Consider the following 18116-nt stretch of genomic DNA (forward strand, 5'->3'; position numbering starts at 1 on the left):
TTAGTCCTGAATGGGTTGTCTGATGGGATGAAGGGTGGCGGTTCTGGGTGGTGCTTAGGCACAATATAGGGTTTGAATCTAATTTGGCATGTTGGTATCCTTCCCTTATAGAGATGATTCAAGCATGTTACCTAACACACGATGGACTGCACTTTGAGGTTAACTACATCCTTTTGTAAAATGCAAAGACTGCTGAAGAGAGAGGGCAGAGCTTGAAATTCAGGTACTATTCTTGCTAAATTGTATAACACCAGAAATACAGTTCTTCAAATCAGGAATATAAGATCAAGGCAAAAAGGGAACTACAGTCAAATGTTTTTTTTATTGCAAGAATATACTTTAATTCTTGAATGCTCTCTGTAACTGCTGCACATTAAAGTTACTGACTGCATTTACTTCAGGTTCAGGTTATTCTAGTACTTTAGGTCAAAAATGTTTCACAGCCAGCTAGTTGTTAATACATTTTCACCGCAGTCAGCAGCATTAATATTGCTGTTCTATCTCCCTTTTCACCGCCATCCAGATACCAGGGACCACCAAGATGCCTGAAGAAGTGCAACATGCAGAACAGGAGGTGGAAACCTTTGCTTTCCAGGCTGAAATTGCCCAACTTATGTCCCTGATCATCAACACCTTCTATTCCAAAAATGAGATCTTCATGCAAGAACTTATTTCCAATGTTTCAAATGCGCTTGACAAAATACGATATGAAAGTCTTACAGACCCAACCAAGTTGGACAGTGGGAAAGAGCTGAAAACTGACATCATACACAACCCCCAGGAGTGCACCTTATGAGGGGTCAGCAATGCGAGGTGGGCAACTGTTTGATGATTGTTCAAAACATGCAATTTTATTAAAGTAAACATGTCATTAAATATCTCACTATCCTTACTTTGCGGAGGATTTCCCTGCCTAACAAACCTAAAGAGAAACACTCTGTCACAGGATGTCTGGCCCTCACACTTAAACATAAAATACAAAGAAAATCTTATGCCAATTCAAATAGCAAACATAGCATTCAGTTTCTTGATAACCTCTCAATAACTTGGGTGAGTTCTCTTCCCCATGATTCAATGTGAATTCAGCTCCAATGTTCAACAAAAGAAAACAAGGTAATCCATGTAGGTAAGATAGTCTCAGGTCGGTTCTTGATATTTCAATGTCAAGATAAAGTCTTGTTAACCAAAGCTCCAACAGTAAATCTGTTCTTCTTTGGGAAATATGCACTTTCCACTTCCTCAATATAGCAGCAATGGTAATAACAGCCACAATGCGTTGCCACGACTTTCAATAATCCAGGAAGACTTGCTACACTTCAGCTTAAATGCAACTTCTACAATTGTTATTGAAACACAGTTCTTGGTTAACAGTTATTATTTCACTATTCACGACTTAGGATTCACAGTAGGTTTGTCAGGATGAGTTCACAGTACTACTGCTTCTACTTCAACAACTTTAATTCTAGTAAACTGTACCATGAGAACATTCTTCTTTATCTCACAGTACTCCACTTCACTTGTACTACTGAAGTTTGCATCTACTGACACCCAGATATACCTCCATAGCTTCAGTAATTTGTGATTCCACCACAGCTTCAGTATTTTGTGATTGAAAACAGGTTTTAGTTCTGACAAGATTTACATTAAGGCACTTCAACACCTTCAACCAGACAAGGCACTCTTTCTCTGAATATCTCTCTTCAAAAGGGTCAGCCTCTTTGCTTCTCTTGTCGGTCTGCCAAATCAACAACCTAAGTGTGCCTTTCCAACCCACTTCTCTCTGATGCTTAAAGTCTTTGTCAATATAGGTTGCGTCAACTTCAAGAAATATATTTGAGCAGCACGTTTCCCTTCCCCAAATTTGCCTTCACCTCTCTGCCAGCTGTTAGCCAAAACAATTACCCAGAAGCCTTGGTGCCACTCTCTTGACTTCAGATAATGCTTGCACACTTCTATCTTAGACAAGGTTACAATTCCTTTGGGCTCATAGTCTTGGTTGGATTGTTTTCTGGCTTTTAGGCTGCTTACAATCTTAATAGGGGAATACATAGTATTCCCAGTGCTTCCTCTCTCTCCAACTGCAGAAACAATATTTTACCACTTGATGTTTCTTTATAAGTGATTGGCCCTCATTACGACCCTGGCGGAAAGTAACTGACCTGACCGCCATAGCGTAAATAGCGTTTCCGCCATTGCACGATGGAGTAAAGTGCGGCTAATTCCGACCCATCGGGCACGAGCATTACGCCATGGTGGAAGTGCAAAGTCCGCGATGGCGGAAATGTCCCCAAAACGCCCCTCACCACCGTCGTACGGCGCCCTAGGTGCAATTCCGCCACCCATCATAGCGGTCACCGTAATGAGCGGTAATCGCAAAATACGGTGACCGTAAAAATACGGAAACGGAAGTAAAAACATGGGGCCGGAACGGGAAACAGCACGCCGTACACCTACAAAATCAGAATCCCAACACAACCATTACAAATCCGACCCTGAGACACGTCCCAACCCATAAGCCACCCTAGTTAAAACAATCAAAATGGGAAAAGTTGCTAAAAAAGCGTGCGACCGCAAGCGGCAGGTCCACTTCTCCCATGAGGAACTCACCGTGCTCACAGAGAACCTCCAGGAGAATGCTGCCGTCCTCTTCTCGACGCAAATGACCAGGACGGCACTTGCGAACAAGAAGGCCATATGGGCCCTGGTGGCACAGCGGGTAAGTGCGGTGGGGACCGGACCCCGCAACCCACAGCAATGCAGAAAGCGATGGGACGACTTGCGGATACGCGTACGGAGCATACTATCAGCCAACCGTAACATTGCCACAGCTACCGGGGGAGGATCGGAATCACCCATCAAGTTGACCCCCTGGGAAGAAATCTGTGCCTCCACCATTGGAATGGAGAGTATAGAGGGAGTCGGAGGGATGGAGAAAGGAGTGCAGACATCCGAAGAATCAGGTAGGTGGGCCAAATAAAACAATGCTAAATCCACAATGTCCAATCATGTGAAGTACCATGTGTCCACATAGTGCAACAGAAACACATGTCCAGGAGAACGTCCACATACATTGGCCTGATAGCGCACTTTAAAACTCACATTAAATACATAAATAATTAAAAATCCTAAAAACACCCTCTACACGTGCAGCATGCACACCCTAACTGCAGGCTGCAAAACAACTGCATCCTCAATCCACACAAAAATGAAACCACCTCCAAGGCCCTGACCCAAAACACCCTCAGGTACCACCCCAATGCATGTGATACATTGCCATTCCAATTTCCACAGACCCATAAATAACGCTCGCCCTCCTTTACTCCACCACAGGGTCCGATTCAAACGACGAGCTCCAGGACACCCCTACCAGCACACCTGCAAAGAGGGCCAAGACCAACGGCCAAAGACCCTCCACCTCAGCTGCACGGATCAAGACACGGCAGCAGCACAAATCAAGTGGCAGCACACAGGAGGGGACTTCAACAGGCACCCCAGCAGCCAGCATGCCCACAACAGCAGCACCACAGGTCCCCCCAATGGATGCCACAGAAGGCACTGCTTCTGGTGGCAGCAGCACCATAGGTGACACTGCATTAATGGCAGCATGCTCCGACACAGAAAACGGTGCTGTCGATGTAGGACCCATCCATGACCTGTCTCAATCCCCCTGTTTGTTTCATCCCGTACACCATGAGGATACCACGCAGGGGCACCCACAAGACGACTACTGGCCATCCCCCACAAGCCCTGTGGCAAGGCAACATGAGGTGATCAGCCCCTCTGTGACACCACCGCAAATGGGCATGGCCCAGCAGAGGCAACAGTCCCTCGACCAGGTGATCGTGCAACAGCAGCAACTGGCCACGCTCCTCAAGGAGCATGCTGATGAATGTGGGGGTTCTAAGGCAGTCATAGAAACATCTACTGAGACACTTAGGGCACAAATGGAGAGAAGTACAGAGACACTAAGGGCACAAATGGAGAGAAGTACAGAGACACTAAGGGTACAAATGGAGAGAAGCAGCGAGAGCCTGAGGGGGGAACTGCATGCGACGTCCAAAGACGTATGTGGTGAACTTGCCGCTGTGCGCCGTGTGCTCACTGAGCTCTCACAAACCCTTAGGGACATGCATGGACGTGAGCAGGCAGAGACATCATCCGTTGCAAGTTCCGTCCAGGGCAGCCCCCAACGTAGATCTGGGAGGAACCTGCGCTCCACAGGCAGGGGTGCCCCTGATACCCGGAGAGGGGGCTTGCAATAGCGTCTGCCCACTGACAATGAGCATCTTTGGACACTGGTGTTCGGGGGGAGGTAGGAGGGTGGAGGGGGGGTGTTGGGCTTTCTTGGGTGGCGGGTCGATGGGGTGTGTAATATAATTTCACATATGCTATAAACATTACATAATCATCCAATGAGATGTGTGGACATTGATCTTTGTGTACGAGGCCTTTATTGGCGTACAGTCCACATTGTGCATGTTCCAGACACACACAGTGCCACAAGTCCCGTGTCCATGTATCAGCCACCAGGCGTGAGTGCTAGAAGCATGAATCTATGATATTCTGACGAATTTCACGGGCCTCCTGTGCCTCGCGGACTCCTTGAGGTGCTGCCACATCCCCACCCTCATCATGACCATCTTCAGGTGCTTGTAGTTCTGCGTCAGGGGGCATGGGCACATTTCTACGTACGCACATGTTGTGTAGCATGACACATGCCATGACCATCTTTGCAACCTTCTCATGGCGGTACAGGAGTGCCCCGCCAGACCTGCTGAGGCAGCGGAAACGAGCCTTCAGTAGGCCGAATGCCTGTTCAATGACTACACGGGTACGTGAGTGGGCATGGTTGTAGTCCTCCTCATGCTGGTTCTGTGGGTTCCGGAGTGGTGTAAGGAGCCATCTCTTCAGTGGATACCCGGCATCACCTGTATGTGGACAATAAAGGATGTTTGTGGAATGACATTGCTACGTACGCATCCCCCCCCCTTCCTGCCAGGTCATTGCCGCATCACATACCCCACATTATCATGCATGAAATGAGACTCACCGAGTAGCCAGGATCTGTTCCCTGCGTGTCGCTCCATGTAGCGTGGTATTGTAGAGTTCCTCAAGACCATAGAATCATGGGTTGATCCAGGAAATCGGGCACAACATTGTGTAAAGATCCTGTTGGAGTCACACACCATCTGTACATTAAGAGAATGATATTGTTTCCGGTTGCGGTACTGGGCCTCCATGGCATGTGGGACAACCAATTCCACATGGGTGCAGTCGATGGCACCAATGCAACCCTGTATGCCGGCCAGTGCATGGAATCCCACTTTTGTGTTTGTAATCTCCTGCTCCGAGCGTGGTAAAGAGATGTAGTCGTCTGCGTGCTTCAGGAGGGCATCGAGCAATTGCGATAGTGTCTGTGACAACAGTGGCTGTGAAATGCCATGCAACAGTCCGACTGTGTGCTGGTAGGTGCCTGTGGCCAGGAAGTGGAGTACAGACACCACCTTCAGTAGGGGTGGGATGGCGGTTGGGCTATCTATCATGCTGACAAGGTCAGCGTGTGTCATGTTCACAATGGCTGTTATGGTGTCCCAGTCCAAACGGTAGAGGGTGTGGATCTGCTCAGCAGTGAGGTTGAACGGATGAGCTCGGAGGCGTGGGATTGCGGGCTGCCTGCGTGGTGGTAGTGGCTGTGCTGGTGGCCCTTGCTGGCCCTGCCTTGCCCTCCTCCTCCTCCTGCGTCTCCTCTGTGCGGCCGGTTGTTGTAGTAGTTGGTGTTCGTCTTCTTCTTGAAGTTGTAGTACTTGCAGTGCTATCAGGTCCCCCAGGGCCAACATCGCTAGTCCTGCCGGTAGCATTTTGGAGTGGGTGTGGTTGTGGGAGGGGGTTGGGTGTGCAATTTATGTGTTTTCAGGCTTTATAGCCTCCACCTGTGGTGATTCATTCCACCTGTGCCAGCTGCAATCCCCTTTGGGCGAGCACGTCCCGCACACAACGCTGCAATGTGACGCATGGCATCTTGCTATTACAATCATCTATTTAATCCCGATGGCAGTGAAATATTGGCTTATATGTTCATTCTGCTATGGTCCCATTGTTTCACATACTATCTTTGCAGTCGCGAACAAATTTGTAAAGGGTCAGTGGAATGTAGTACTCGATTAACGGTGGACCCTCATGCAGCACTGTACCGAGGTTCACCGACGGGCGGGGCGTCCCATTTGTGAGTGAAGCCAGTTGCCATTTTCACACACTGCCGCACTACATGGATGAATTTGTGATTTCAAGCAGTCACAGATGCCTTATCGACGTGATGTTGCAAATGAGGAATTCGAAGGACAGCGCTTTCGGTTTTCAGCTAGCGGCGAGGAGACGCCCACAGGTCTGACTGCAAATATAACGTTCTATTGTTTAATGTCCTTGGGACAGGGGCCATGGCGAGAATGCAATGATTGATATGAATAGTATGGGATGCGCAATAGCGTAGTGGACGATAAGGCAGGACGTTCCCAAATACATGTTACTTCACAACACTAGAATTCCGGGCTGGAGCACAGTGGATTTTGCAGACTGCATTACGCACAGACTCAATGGAAATTTCAAATGTGATGTGAGTAAATAATCAGGCGTTTTCATACCGGGATGAGGGAATGATGTATGGATGCATGGACAGATGATTTAATTGAGAGTTTGCCATGTACATGGCTTTTCGGAATCTATCCCCTTCCCCTGCGCTATGTGATGCAGAGCTGCCATAGTGGGACCATCGTCTATCTGCCCTTGTTGAACCCTCCCTGTCTCGACGCGCCTTCAGACACTTGTGTCTATGCACGTTACTAATCCCATCTAATGGATTCTGTCTTAACAGACGCATGCACACAAACACTCGTTTGTAATAGTGTTTTCACCTCGATTTATATAGTTATGATTCGCAAGTGATTTTTGGGTGGAAATAATCCTTTTGAGTGGGCTAGCATGCATATGGCTGTAGATTTAGTGTGATCATTGAAGTGAGTAATACGTATGAAGTTCTGATGCCCATGCTATTCTTTTTCATTTCATTTGGGTGACAGGTATCTCCTCCCCTTTTGCCGCTGCCATCTGTATGCCACTCCTGCAGATGGCTTTTACTCCCGACACCTGCTGCTTCGAGTTAATCAGTGGAGCACCATTACGATCTTATGGGACGATCGCCAATGGGCCACATGCCCTTACGCAGTACTAGTGGCTAGGAGCTACATATCAACCTTTCAGCTGGACTAGTGCCTACCTAATGGGACGGCCCTGCGGTTCTTGGCGCTTCCATGTTGCCTTTTTGAACGTGAATGTAGCCCCTGTGTACCATGAAGGAACAGGGCGTCACACAAGAAGAAGCTGGTCATTTATTGCGGATGCAGCCCACAGTAATGAAAAATATTTTGGAGTTTATGACCTAATAGCTGTATGGGCTTGGTGAATTTGATGTGCATTAAAATTTGATTCTGATTTCAACCGTGTAGCGTTATTCTTTGCAAGTAATGTAGCATATTCCTATTTGTGGAGCGGTGTATTGTGAGGAGATCTGCATTGGGTTCCGGCTTCTGAGTATAGTTGCGTGGTACTGTACTGGCCGCGTTTGCCTACGAAGCCCAGTAAGGTCAGGGATGGGGCCTGCCATTATGACTGTTTTAATGATGTCATGCTCAGGGGCGGGGGATTAGCTTTTGTGTAACAGATGCCGGTCAGCCAGGTGGATTGGTGGAATGATGTGATTATCAGAAAATGGCTGGTCACAGGTGCCTGTGTTTGCGTGCGTTTCTTGGAGAGAGACTGAGGTCATGTCCATTGGAATAGCTTCTGTATTCGTGCCATCTGTGCCCTGCAGCTCCCATTGGCCCCTCTTGAGATGAGCCTGGCTGCTCAGTCACTCTGCCAACTTGTGTGGTACATGCTTATGCTGATGGTTGGTTTGTTTACTGGCAAGGGTACAGGGCTGGTGCAGTCTCCCTCAGGATACTGCTTTGAATGTTGCCTTACACTGGTGTCAAGCGATGGGGGCCTGTTGTTGTTTTGTCTCATGTTTCAGTTCATATTGCTGTACTTGAACCTTCACGTGCCTGTGCTGCATCAGTACGGCAATGGTGACATGCCAAATATGGATGGCCACTCACAAAGCACTTGGAGCCCCTACATTCATTTGTTCGTTGGCATGCATGGGTGACTTGTACATTTCACTGGTTGCATTGTGTAACTTCATTGCACCTACGAGGTGTTGTGCAATGTGGGCAGGGAGTGGTGTACAGGCACTCAGTAGGGCCATTTACGGTTGGTTCACGATGCCGTAATTCTCACCATGGCGGAATGGTACTTTCCGCCATGCTTGATGGCGTTAAGTAAATGTCCGCTAGGGTCAGCATTCGCGTACCGTTGCGCCATGGTGGTAATTACGGTTTTGCATGGCGCGCGTGCGCGTACTTGGTGCAGTTAGCGTTGGCGTTCACTACGGTGTCGCTGATGGCATCGTACTTTACGGTGACGGGTCATAATCGCACCGAGCGGTATTCGATGGCGGTATTACATTTCCGCCATCGTTTTTCGATTTCCGCCAGGGTCGTAATGAGGGCCATTGTCTTTTTGGTTCACAATAAGGAATAGGCATGTCTACTAATTTAGTGTTACAATGTTTTCGGTTTAAAAATGGATTCTAAAGTAAACTTCCACTTGAGAATCATTTATAGTCATACATGACTGCTGCTTCATCATGTTTCAGAGTTTTAAATGTTTGAACCATAGACTCTCGCTTGAGAATCGTGTTTGGTCTCCCTGCACACTTTCCGCTGCTCGGCCTATGCAAAACAGAGTTTGGGAGAATAGGACCCTCGCAGAACAAGCAGGTGAAATCTGCTGCATCAACATTCTGGTGTCCCTTTGGTTCTCCAACTTCTGCCTGGATTGCCAATACTGTATTTCCTTCTTTCTGTCTCTGCTTCTACAGCACGCACTTCAGCCACAGTTCCAGCTCCTCTCTATTGCCTAGATCTGAGGGGGGCTTTCATGACTCCCTGGTTCCTTCAGGTGTTTGCTGTTAGGGTTAATTGCCTGACTACTGCTACAGCATGCCTCTTCAACCCTCCTCCTCGTCCCAGTACTCAGGGGATTGTGACACTTGTTAGTCCCCAACAACAAACTTAGTTCTTTTAGGTAGCTGTCTGGTTTTAAGGGTAGTTTTACTTCCCTTAAAGTAATTTAAAGATGAACCATTAGAATGTGTTGTTACAGAGGAAGACAAATTACTTGAGGCAATATTTCAAGTTTCCTTGACATTATACCTTTGGGAGTAAAGAGGATGTTTATCCTGAAATACATTAAATGATCTTTCTGTTGGTTCGGCTGACTCAGGTTTTATGGTACTTGTGCCCAGTGCCACAGATCTTCTATGTGGTTCAGATATATTGTACTGACAATAAGTCATTACCTGCCTAGGCAACGCTGAAAGGTTCTCCCTTTCAAAGGACAAATGCTGTGTCTCATCCGATCGAATCTCCTCACCACCCTGGACCTTGTCTCCTCCCAGATGATCTTCCCGCAGTACACCACCCCCAAGGTCAGGATCAACAACTTGGATAGCATTGCCAAGTCTGAAACCAAAGCTTTCATGGAAGTGCTTCAGGCTGCTGCAGACATCTCCTTGATTGGGCAGGTTGGGGTGGGTTTCTACTCTAACTATTTGGTCCTTAAGAGGGTGGCGGTCATCTCCCAACACAACGATGATGAGCAGTATACCTGGGAATCTTCTGCCGGTGGCGCATTCTCTGTCAAAGTAGACACAGGCAAACCAATCAGCTGAGGCACCTGTGTGATCCTTCACCTCAAGGAGGACCAGTCCAAAAACCTGGGGAAAAAGTGTGTCAAGGAGGTGGTGAAAAAATACTGCCAGTTCATTGGCTACCCCATAACCCTCTATTTGGAAATGGAACATGAGAAGGAAATCAGCAATGATGAGGTAGCTGAGAAGAAAGCAGAGGAGAAAAAAGAGGAAGAGGAGGCAACTAAAGATGGCGCGCATAAAACCAAGATAGAAGATGTGGGGTTGGATGATGAGGAAGATGGCAAAGATAAGAAGAAAAAGACTAAGAAGATCAAGGAGAAGTACATAAACCAAGAGGGGCTGAACAAGGCGAAGCCCGTCTGTACCCGCAACCTTGATGATATCAGTGAAGAAGAGTATGGCAAGTTCTACAAGAGTCTGACCAATGACTCGGAGAACCAACTGACCATCAAGCACTTCTCAGTGGAGAGACAGCCTGAGTTCTCTGCTCTGCGTCCCTCACAAGCACCATTATATCTCTTTGAAAACAAGAGGAAAACAAATTACATTAAGTTACACATGTGTGGGTCTTCATCTTGGACAGCTGTGATGAGCTCCTTCCAGAATACCTGAACACTGTGCGTGGTGTTGTTGACTCCGAGGATATGCCCCTGAACATCTCCTGAGAAATGATGCAGCAGAGCAGAATCCTCAAGGGCATCCGCAAGAACATTGTTGAGAAGTGTCTGGAGCTCCTCTTTGAGCTTGTGCAGGACAACGAGAACTATAGGAAGTTTTATGAGGCTTTCTCCAAGAACCTGAAGCTTGGTATCTATGAAGATTCTGCTAATAGTAAAAAGATGTCAGAGTTCCTACATTACCATACCCTTGGCCCCCTTCCCGCCCCTACCTGCAAGGCTAAAAACCTCGGGGTCATCTTCGACTCCACACTCTCCTTCTCTCCTCATATATCTGACGTCTCTAAGAAGTCACACTACCAGCTGCACCTCCTCAGAGGTATTCTTCCCTTCCTCTCCTTCCCCCAGAAGCTCACTGTCTCCCGAGCCCTGGTTCTCTCTAGGCTGGACTACTGTAACAGCCTCTATCTTAATCTGCCTGCCTCCACTCTCCGCCCTCTGCAACTTATCCAGAACAGAACTGCGAGACTTGTCCTTGGCCTCAAGCCCAGGGACCGTATCTCTCCAGGACTGAAATCTCTTCACTGGCTCCCAGTGGCTGCGAGGATTAAGTTCAAAACCCTCTGCATTGTCCACAAGGCCTTCTGGGACCTGGGGCCTAAATACCTTCAACTCTCTCTTCCTAAATATCTTCCTTCACGAGCCCTTCGCTCATCCGTCTCCAACTCCCTCATGGTCAGCCGCTTCTCGAAGCAACGAGCTGGGGGTAGATCTCTCTCCGCAGCAGGGGCCTCCCTCTGGAACAGCCTTCCTGCCTCCCTGAAACTTGAGGAGAACCATCTCCGGTTCCGGAAGTACCTCAAAACCTTCCTCTTCGCTTCTGCCTTCTCTCTCCCTCTCCCCTGCTAAACCTGCCTAACTCCCCACTGAATTCTGCACTAAACCTGCATCTGGGCCACTCTCAGCGACCTCGGTCCAGGACCCAGCCACTCTCCACTTGCACTGCCTCCCTGGCTCCCCCTGCACTGTGGGACTGTCACTGTATCCCTACAGCCCCCCTTCCCAGCACTTGCTCTGCACTTACCTCGCACTTGCCACCAGCGGGCCCTTTTTATTTATTATTTATTATTTATTATTTTATTACGCTACTTACCTTGTACTGCACTTCCCCCCCACCTCCTCTCCTTGCACTTTCTCCTTTTCCCCTTACCTCTGCACTTGCGCGATCTGAATGACACCTGGCCTAGTAGGATCGTTTGTCTGTCTTCCCCTTGTTTCCCTCCCTCCCTGCCTCGTCGCGCCTTGAAACACTTGTGTATAGGCGCGTTACAAATACCATATCATATCATATCATATCATATCATCCAGACTGGTGAAGAGTTGGTATATCTTACAGAATATGTCACTCGCATGAAGGAGACTCAGAAATCCATATATTATATTACTGGTGAGAGCAAAGATCAGGTGGCAAACTCTGCCATTTTGGAGCATGTGAGGAAGCGTGGATTTGAAGTTGTGTATATGCCAGAGCCCACTGATGAGTACTGTGTACAGCAGTTGAAGGAGTTTGATGGCAAGACTCTGGTCTCTGTCACCAAAGATGCGCCAAAGATGGAGGAGAGCAAGTCCAAGTTTGAGAACCTGTGCAAGCTAATGAATGAGATCCTGGACAAGAAAGTGGAAACGGTAACTGTCTCCAACCACCTTGATTCTTCACTCTGCTGCATTGTGACAAGTACTTATGGGTAGGCTGCCAACCTGGAAAGGATCATGAAGGCACAGGCCCTTCGTGACAACTCCACCATGAGCTACATGATGGCTGTTGGAGTACTTGGAGATCAACCCTGACCACCGTATTGTGCAAACCCTCAGACAGAAGGCAGAGGCAGATAAAAACAATGAGGCGGTAAATGACCTGACGGTTCTACTCTTTGAAACTGCCCTAGTTTCATCTGGCATCTCATTGAATGACCCCCAAATGCATTCAAACAGAATGTACAGAATGATTATGTTGGGCTTAAAAATTGACGAGGAGGACGTTGCTATTGATGAACCTGTGGCAGCCATGACAGATGAGATCCTGAACCTTTAGGAGGATGAAGACGCTCCCCGAATGGAGGAAGTTGATTAAATCATGCAGGCTATTTAATATTGGATTCTGCCACAGTATTCGAAAGACTGACTCCTGTTATAGTTTTCTGGAGGATGTGTTGGAGCTATTATTCGGCGGGGTAGACTCTTAGCGAAGGTTTCTGCGTGCATCAAAATGTGTGGCTTCCAGTTAGCTGTTATACTGTTATAAATTGTCTTTAAGTAATGTGGTGTGTGGGCTGTAAAAACCCATGACTGCCACAATATTGAGGTAATGTATACTGCAGTGTCAGTTCTGTCCTCCCCTTAATTACTGGATCCAGCGTCTTCAATTCGCCTCGCATCTCGGATGAACCCAGCCCACCCTCAATGGACTTGAGTCCTCTTGTTACGCTCACCTGGTCTCTGCTGAGGCGTTGGGGCACAGTTGCAGCCCTCCCTACACTTGAATCACCCCCTTCAGGCCTCTCCTTCAGTAGAAAAGCTGTGAGTGGTGGTACGTGGTGATACTGCTCCTGCATGGAGATAAGAGTGTGTGAGTGCGCCAATCTGTTATTGTTGTACCTCTCTAACCCTTCAATCCAAAGTACGGTTTCTGTGAGCATACGCCGGCCCATAAAGCTCACCTGTGAATTAATGAAGATAATGTCACGACCCGCATCCAGAAACCCCCCTGGCAAGCCCATGGGCCAGGAGGGGTCTTGGCTCGGGTCTCCAACAAACTTAGGCATCCTTTGCCTAGGCCCTCTTGGGGCCAGTCCTGGCACCTTTGGCGCCGGGCACATACTTAATAAAGACTTGTGTTTAGGGAACTACTTTATTTCAAGTGCCAGCCAACATGGAGGCATCCACATAGATTGGCTCTTTGGAACCAAGCTATGCGGTATAGTGTTTTGGGTGTGGTACCCTAGGAACTACTTTACCTGGACTACTTTCTTGAAGCTATTTAAACCACACCTGACTTGGATAACACGCTTCGCGTTACTTTGCAATCCTGCAACGTGAATCTCATTGTGTTCAGCTGTACCCGTGAAACTCGGAAGAACAGCATCTGTAAAGAGACAAAAGGACATTGTTAGCAGCAGCAGCTTATCTGTAATTTTCATTGTTAGCTTCCCACAGCTCCTGCGAACAGCATCCTAGGATCAGTGCGTCTCCCGGACCGACAGATCTGCAAAGAAGGAAGAAACAAGACATTAGACACTTTTACAACATAACGAACTGTACCGAAAAGCCTACCTCGCAAGTCACCCCTCGACCAGCATCGCCTCGGGATTTCATACACCGGGTGAGCACCGCGATCTATGGGAAAGAAAAGACAACAAATTAGCAAAGGCAAGGCATCATAGCGCTGCGCATAGCACCTACTTACCGCATCATAGCGCTCTTTATACACCATCATCTACCGGCGAGACCCAATTCAGCCAATGCATCACATTGGACTTCCGCGCACCTAAGGAAGAGAAAGAGACATTTATTAAAACAAGAAAGGCATGCAAAAATAACAACAATATACAACAGCAATAAGACCTACCTGAAAGACTCAAAGCGGGCCGGCATCAGTGAAGTAACTAGATCGCATTTGCCCACAAAGGACAACACGCCCCTGCCAAGAAGGCAGGATGGAGAGCACACCTGAATTAACAACAAGGTGAGGAGAGGTCCAGAGGGGCTGCAAGCATATGGCGTGGTGGGGGGCTGCTTATCCCAGTTGCCCAGTTGTGAACATTGTCCACCTGTATTCCAGCCAGAACTTCCCCGTTGTTCACACCTGGGAACCGCAGAGAAGGATACCAGAGTCCCTACGGCTGGGTGGCGTCCCCGTGGATACCAGGTGAGTGTAACAGAATGTGAAGCCTGCCAAACCAATCCACCTGGGCGCCGTGGAGACATCAGAATTAGACCAATTGGCCCAATTGTTAGGAGAACTTTGTGCCGAGGTTCTTTCTGCCCGACAAGAGACTAAGCTCTCCGGAGAGACTTATTAGTGACTAAAGAGCGCACTGAAGAAATTGGCAGGCAATACTTGCAATCACAAGCAGGACAGACACCTCTACCTGGAAACAACCCAACGATGCAAAACCCTACCATGCCATCCACTACCTCTACTCCGGTACAAATCATGTTACCGGGAACAGTTCCTTTGGCACCACCGGAGAGGTTTGCAGGTGATCCACAGAAATACGCAGCTTTCATGAATCAGTGTCGCCTTCACTTTCTTTGCAGGCCTGGAGCATTCCCAAATGACCAAGCTCGAGTAGCCTTTGTTTTATCATACCTGAGTGGTAGCGCAGCAGATTGGTCGGTACCATTGGTTACCCATGATGATCCTTTATTACATGACTTTGGGGGATTTCTGAGGGAAATGGAAAAACTTTTTGCTCACCATACCCAAGAGCAAGCAGTGGACAATGAACTCCTTTCCCTCCGACAGGGGAATCAGGACTTGTTCATGTACATTGCTACTTTCAACAGATTCGTTGCTGAAGCTAGGTGGCCTGAAAACAAAAGAACCACGTTGTTTCATCGGGGCTTACGAGGCAAATTAAAAGATGTTCTAGCTCAATTGGTTGATCCTCCTAGAGACTGTTCTGAATTCATAGATTTGGTCGTACAACTAGACCACCGGTTGCAAGACTGAAAAGCAGACCATTCCAAAATGGACGCTCGGGTTGTGTACGTTCGATCTAGAGACAATGTAACTCGAGTGTAAGAAAATACTGTGGAGCCCATGCAAATCAGAGGGGTACGACCTCTACTAACAAAACAAGAGCGAGATAAAAGGAGACAACAACAACTATGTCTGTATTGTGGAAAACCAGGGCATTTCCTGAAGGACTGCCCAGTGAAACCTCCAAGGAAGTTTGTCGGGGCCACGGAAAAAGATGAAGAGAAGGAATCTAAGTCAGAAAACTACCCAGCTCGGCAAACGTAGAGGTCAGTTTGTCGAGTGAGAGAAAAGAGCCACCAACCTCACACTTTGCAATACCGGTGATCTTAATTAATAACCAACGGTCGTCAAGAATGCATGCCGTTGAAGCATACATCGACAGCGGAGCAGTTGGGAATTATATAGATCAAGACCTGGCTGCAGAGATGGGGCTTCCCCTATGTTCCAAGCTGACTACAGACAAGGTAACTACGTTGAATGGGAGAGAAATCGCTTCCGGACCCGTAACCCAATGCACAGTCGAGATAACCTTGCTGTGCCAGGACGGACATCGGGAACTTATTTCGTTCGATCTCATCAAGGCACCTCAATTCCGGCTCATACTAGGGATGCCATGGTTAGTCGCTCAGAACCCTTTGATTGACTGGCGGGCAAGGAAATTAACCTTCCCCAGCGACTGCTCCCCAGCCTGTTATTATCAAGAACAGAAACCTGCTTTCAGTATCTCAACGACTCCCGGAGCGACAGCATCAACCCTGGGTGTAACTAATACCTTGCCTGAGGAATACCACGATTTCCAGGATGTACTTCAGAAGGACCAAGCAAACACGCTGCTGCCGCACAGGCCCTATGACTGTCAGATCAACCTTGTTCTAGGTGCTCAAGTCCCTTGCGGTAGAATCTATGCTCTTATGGAACCTGAAAACCTTCATCTGAAGTCTTATTTAGACCAGTACCTTTCAAACGGATTCATCCGTCCATCAAAGTCCCCTGCAGCAGTCCTTTGTTCTTTGTACCGAAAAAAGAAGGGGATTTAAGATCCTGTATTGACTACCGCGCATTAAACCAGATCACCGTGAAGAACCGTTACCCCTTGCCACTTATCCCTGAAATGCTGGACCAGGTCAAAGATGCCCAGACTTACACCAAATTGGATCTTCGAGGACCGTACCACCTGGTGTCATGAACTACACAACACGACCCTTTTGGACTTCCTGGTCCTTGTCTCAAAGGGGCTTACACTCCCTTGTACTTCCAACATGGCCGTCCACTGTGAAACACCTTCCTCGCTGTACACTTTGGACATAGCGTGTTCTATTTATAGACCACGCCTCCGGGCGCCTCTGCGAATCTCAATGCTATTGCGAAGTAGTGACCAGACGTGTACTCCGTAGCTCGTGGTATTGTTTCCCTTGCTTCTTCCAGCCTACCCCATTCCTAGTCCCTTTCCTTCCTTTCTTGATTCCTGGACTCGTGTGCTAGTAGCGCACTCTGTTAATTTCCCATATTAATGGATCCTTGCATCCCGGAACTTTGAACGCACGCTGGAGTTGGAAGGGACTCGTGCCGCCTTATTCAAGACTCAATCAGTCCGCAAGAAGGCATCGATCAAGAAATCCAGCAAAGATCGAACTCAGGTGAGAAGGGGGGAACTCCTTGACAGTTTGAGACGCCAACCGACCGAACTCGATATGGACATGGAAGCGACCGTCCAGGACCTGATGCGTGGCATGCAAGAGCTATCAACCGAGGTGCAGAATCTAAAGGCGGAAAACACCGCTCTTAAACAATTAGTTCTATCCCGTGATTCTGCCACAAAAGAAAGTGTGTTGCTGGGCAGCATAGTGGACAAATACGATGGGTCGGCAAAAACCCTTTGCGGATTCCTGGATTCATGTTTGGTCCACTTTACTTTTAAGCCCTACTACTTTTCAACTCCCAGGGCTAAGGTGGGGGTTCATAATTTCCCAGCTTTCAGGAAACGCCTTAACCTGGGCTACGCCCCTCGTTAATTCCGGCGATGCTCTCCTAGATGACTATGACGGCATCATACAAGCCCTTAAGACCATGTTTGTCCGTCCAGAGCCGGTCTATAGTGCCCAGGAACGCCTGTTAGACTTTCATCAAGGATTCCAGGATATGCTCATCTATGTTACCCGATTCAAGCAATTAGTCAAGGAAGCCGATTGGTCCCCTGAGGCGAGTTTTACCCTTTTCAGGAGAGGACTGAATGAGGATGAGTTGGCCAGAGTGGCTCACCCAAACTCATTCCAGGCACTAATGGACCTTGCCATGCAAATAGATTTCCGTATCCAGGAAAGGAAGGCAGAGAAGAAGAAATACAGAGGTAATCCTCCGAAGCTGTCCTTTGAGAGTACCACCAAGATGGACACAAACCCAGGCTCAGTCTCTGAACCAGAACCCATGCAGATAGGAGCCTTCCGTGGACCTATATCCCCGCAAGAAAGAATGAGAAGGATTCATACGGGGTTGTGCATGTATTGTGCCTCAGACAAACACTTGGTTAGGGAGTGTCCTCTAGCCCCTCCTCGGCGTTCGGGAAACGCCAGCTCCCAATCCTAGATGGAGCAGAGCTTTGGGAGAGAGATATTTGCTCCACATCAATTACATCCTTGAACTCTCGTGGACAAAACAATTTGGTGATACTACAGGCCTTGCTGTCGCCCTCCAAGAATAAGACCTATCCCATTCTGGCCTTGGTAGTCTGCGGAGCTATGGGAATTTTTATTGATCAAGACTGAGTTGTTAGTCATCCTATTCCGTACGAGACACGAAGCACCATGCAGCCAGTGGAAGCAATCGACGGAAGACCCCTCACTTCAGGACCCATAAGCCTGCAGACAAAAGAGATCCAGCTTTCCATAAACCATCACCAGGAGCGGATTACATTTGACATCATTAAGTCAGC

General features: G+C 48.0%; 1 protein-coding gene and 1 pseudogene across 3 annotated transcripts in view; one reads left to right on the forward strand and one right to left on the reverse strand.

The window, feature by feature from the left end:
- Positions 1 to 18116, reverse strand: part of ANO2 (anoctamin 2) — a 2341832-nt gene that overhangs the window by 1436150 nt on the left and 887566 nt on the right. The window lies entirely within an intron of this gene.
- LOC138512952 (heat shock protein HSP 90-beta-like) lies at positions 542 to 12556 on the forward strand (annotated as a pseudogene).

The sequence above is a fragment of the Ambystoma mexicanum genome, chromosome 12, assembly GCF_040938575.1.
Source record: "Ambystoma mexicanum isolate Mex_15411 chromosome 12, UKY_AmexF1_1, whole genome shotgun sequence".
Classification (NCBI taxonomy): domain Eukaryota; kingdom Metazoa; phylum Chordata; class Amphibia; order Caudata; family Ambystomatidae; genus Ambystoma; species Ambystoma mexicanum.